The following is a 4764-nucleotide window of genomic DNA, read 5'->3' as shown; positions in this document are numbered from 1 at the left end:
CATACCTGACGGCCTCGACCGCCGACAAGTGCCTCGATGGCAGTAGCTCTCAACCGGTTGGTTACCCTCCATAACGCCACAAACCGGGACGGCGCAACCTGCATTTTCAAAAAAGAAGTTTTTAATAATGGGATAAATGCAATCAAATGTGTTCTTACAAAAAAAAAACCATGCAAATTGGAGGCTCACCCTCCGAATCAGATGCTGCCAGTCGTCCAGGCCAGCATCCGTCACAGCTACGTCAAAGTCACGCAGCTCGGAGATCGTCGTCCTCCCGGTCGCGTCAGTGTACTTACCACAACTGGCCAGTATGCCAACCTCCCGTAGAGGAACGCCGAGTAGTCCTCGCCAGGAAGAAGGAGGGCGTCACCACCAACGCCAGCCAAGTCAGCCTCCCTCTCAGCCTCAGAAGGCTCCCGAACATCGTCCTAGGAGGATCGATGGGAACCGTCAAAACATCCCGAGAGCACTGACGAGCCAAGCGCTCGCCCAAGTACCACACAGGACCCATCGACGTCCTCAACAGCAGCCAGCTCGAGCTCCTAGGTCGAAGGACCTCAGCCACAAAAAGAGGCGCGCCGACGTACTCCGCCCAAGGCCTGGGCACCCACTGGGAAAAGATAAACAAAAAATCATTCTTATGATCGGTTGAAAAGTAATGAAGAAGCAAAACAAATATAAGTGAGATGCTCACGCTGTCCAGCTGAAGAGCGTTCACGTCCCGCCGATAGACACCGTGAGAGGAACGCTTGCTCCTCGTCCGACACATCACCCAATCCCTCACGACGGGATAGGCCTTCTCCAGCGGCTCCGTCCTCTTGGACGAAAGGCTCGTAAAGTAGGAGTACACCCACGCCTGTGAAGCAAGATAGTCAACAAACGATCTTTCGTAATTCAATAAGGAAAAGAAGTGATTATTAGTCCAAATGAAGGTTCATACCTCCAACAATAGTCCAGGACCGACAGCACCAGGAGAAGTCCCCTTCTCAATCAACTCCGGACGAACCATGGCCCTCGTGAAACGGATGAGGACCGCAAAGCCAGCAGTGACCCAGTCCCAACGTCCTAGGGAGCTCGGGTCAGAAAGGAAGGGAAGAAGCTTCGTCGACAGCCTCTCTCCCTTGTCTCCGAGGTAGATCGAAGACAGAAACCACCAAAGCCACAAGCGGGCCCTCTGTTCAGCTGTACAGGGAGGAGGAGCCGTCTCTCTCCCGTCGATCACCAGCAGCGCCGGGGTCTTCCCCGCAAAGAAGTCTCGGACGTAAGAACTTGGCACCAAACCAGGCACTGTAACAGCCTTCGGCGACAAGTTCCAGCCGATCAACCTCCTCGCCTCGGCCGAGTCCACCCTCATGGCAGTCTCCGGCCACTCCACCACCTCAGTCCCACACGGCAGACCAGAGATCATGCCGTAGTCCTCCAACGTGACTCCCACCTCACCAAAAGGCATGTGAAAAGTGGAAGTCGTGTCCCAGAATCGGTCCAAGAAAGCGCGGACCAGGCTAAGGTTAGCCCGCAGCTTCCTCTTCGTGATATCCCTCCAAGCCTGCACCAAGGCACCAAACGCTCCCCGCTCGATCATGGTGCGCTCCTCCGCTGATAGCCTCTCGTAGCACTCCATCACCGTCGTGTAGCCCGAGAACGATCTGATGTTCCCGACCTCTTATTGTGATTTGAAACAAAATCTATATTTAGTTTGAATGAAATTGGAAGAGATATGAGCGAATGAAACGAAAGAATATGAGTGATGAATAATGAATTCAGGATTACCAAGCTCATCAGGTGAGCCTCCACAGCCCAAAACAAGTGCCTGCTGTCCCAGGTCTCAGCCCACGTGGGTGCTCTCCTCAGCTGACTACCTCCTTGCTCAACGTTGGCCCGCCTCGAGGCCTCCTCCTCCTCAGCAGCCTCCTCCTGGACCTTGTCCTCAGCAGCCATCACCGCAGCGGTGAAAGCCTCCTCAAAAGCCTCCTCGATAGCACGAGAAGGGTCAACAGCAGTGTCTATCTCCATGGGAGCTCTCCAGAAGTAGAAGCCTCGTCACCTACAAAATTAAAGTAATTTTAGGGCCGTGTCAAGTGACGACGAGCCTTGATTAGGGAATTTTCGACTTTCAGAAGCCCTTAAACCGCTCTTTTCTCGCCATCTTTGGCCGTATTCCCACAAACCCGATCACTCATGTTGTAATTTCGGTCAAGTCAAGCCTAAGTTGAAGCCTAGTCATGGGTTCAAGTCGAAATTTCGACAGCATTTCGTTATAACGACGAGTATGCCCTAGAAAAGTGTCCTGAAAAAGCCGTCACAAACCAAAATTTCGAGATGGTAGGAAGTTTACCCATCATCCAAGGATTCTAAATGTCAAGTTTCATCGCAAATGGGCAATCCTAAGGCCATTTTCGAAGCAATTTACGGTTTAGCTGTGAAACCGTCTCAATTTCACTCAAATGCTCAAAACTCAACGAAAATTCGAGACAAATACATGGTTATTATGCTTATACTACCAATTAGCCATTTACATGATCAATTTTAAAAGGCAAGACCATTTGGGAGAAAAGCCCCAAATTTTCGACATTTTAGGGTTGGGAACCCTAATTTTGTCGATCCAATTCGTCCGTTATAGAAGATTACTGCAAGAATGATATACATACCTTGATTAGTCATGGTGAATGCAAGATTTTAGATCAAATTTTGGCGGAAATGGTTAAGATTTGAGAGAGAAATTGATAATTTGTATTTCAAACAAATGAAATGAGCCTCTGTTTATCGCGTTTTTACGCAAGAAAAGACACACTAAGGACCAGACGCAGCAGGCGCTGCGCCTATTCCAAGAGACGCAGCTCTTGCTGCGCCTCTTCCTTAGCTTCCTTCCATACGAGTTTTCAAAAATTCGTTATGAGTTCGTTATTTGTGGGCCCATCTTTGGTGCGCCTCTTCCCCGATACCATTTTATCTTTTTTGGTCCGTTTGACGATAATTCTTCGCTCAGACCCGCATTTCTAAGCCAACAACAGACTATTATACATTATTTATCACTCTCAAGACCTTGCTTGTCACAACGAGCAGGTATTCCTCCGCAGGTGGTTCGACACGCCTTCATTATATTCCCCCAGCGAGAGTAAGCGGATCGACAATCCCTCTCGAGACATGGAGATACATTCCTGATAATGTTTCCCAACACGAGAGTTCACGACATACAATCGTCCTTCTCAAGTCCCTCCGAAGTTTGTTTGAAGACGACCCAAGCAGATTTCTCCCAGCAGTTCCCGCCTGTGTCCTGCTACTCACAATATTTCTTGTTTCCCCGCGGAGTTCGATAAAGGTGTCGTTCTCCAGAAGTTCCCAAACCAAGTAGAGTTCTTACACTCAAGCCTTATTTACCTCTTAATTTGAAATTGTATTCGGGTCTCCTTCCCGTTGATGCCTTCCTTTAGGGTCCCACACCCTAGCACAACCCTTATATATCTTTTAGGTCTTACCTTAGCTCCCACGCTTACCCTAAGCTCCTATGCACCTCCGGAAACGTCTCTTAAGAAGTCTCAGGTATGGTCTCTTCTTATGGCTGCGAGCCTCCTTACGTAGTCTAATTGACTTTAAATGACCCTCCGCGATAGTCGACAGACTCTAAAATGTTCCCTACGACAGGTCCTTGGTTCAGACCCCTTGAATCGCCTCGCGTCGCCATAGTCGTCAGGTTGTAATCTTCGATTGACCTGATGGCTATACTTTGACTTTCGCCTTGTCCAAGCCTCAGTCAATGTGGGGGCTCTGTAGATACCTCATTTCTGCACCTCCCGCAAACCACCCGGTGATGATTGGGCCGCATGTTTGGTACGCGGAACGATTTGTGACAGTTCGTAAGTTTATCGTCAAGTGATTGCTCAAACACTGATGTCTACCTCTTAGTTGTCATCTACGCGCCGATACGGTCGTTTTGACAGTAGTTGGAGTACATTTGGAGTCCGGGCCTAAAACTGTCTTCATTTTCTGATAATCGTTAAATCCCGAGTCAGAATGTTCTGGAATGTTCCGGATATTTCTATTCCATATTTTATAAATCTTTTAATCTTTGGTAAAGTATTTCCCGTAATATTCATACAAAATATTAAGGGAAATAAGATAATCCCGTTATTCCATAAACCAAACACGGAAATCTTTCTTCCGCAGGAGGAAACCACCTGGGAACAGACGCAGCAGGTGCTGCGCCTCTTCCAAGGGACGCAGTGTATGCTGCGCCTCTTCCCAAGTCCTTTTCTGCGTATTTTTCTTATCTTTTTCATATCTTTTCGAGATTCACTTCCAAAATTTCTCCGAAAACCCTATTCCTTCACGTGATTAGTATAAATAGAAGCCTTCGCTCCTCATATTTCTCACGCGAGTGTCCGCCCTTCTCTTCTCTCTTTGCATTCTAGACCACGTTCTTACTTTTTTGGCGTCTACGTGCTTGAACATTCGACCACGTAAGCTCGGATCCTTCTGAGTACCAGCCTCGTTTGCATGACCGACTAATTTGACCAACTCCACATCAATTAACTTAATTAATCTTAATCGTTTTCCTCCTACGAGGGCACTTTCGTTACATTCGAGTCGAGCATCACTAATCGTAAACTTAGTTCATCTCGTTTCGTCAAACATGTAAGTCTGAGGGTGTAAATCTCTCTTTTATTTATTGTTATTTACTTTTTGTATCATTAATGTAAGGTTTATTTCGAAAATACTTGTTAAAACCGATTTCTAAAACCGTGCTTTAAAACCCTTTCTACGGAT

Source organism: Silene latifolia, chromosome 2 (assembly GCF_048544455.1).
Source record: "Silene latifolia isolate original U9 population chromosome 2, ASM4854445v1, whole genome shotgun sequence".
NCBI classification, from domain to species: domain Eukaryota; kingdom Viridiplantae; phylum Streptophyta; class Magnoliopsida; order Caryophyllales; family Caryophyllaceae; genus Silene; species Silene latifolia.
This window is presented reverse-complemented; position numbering follows the sequence as displayed.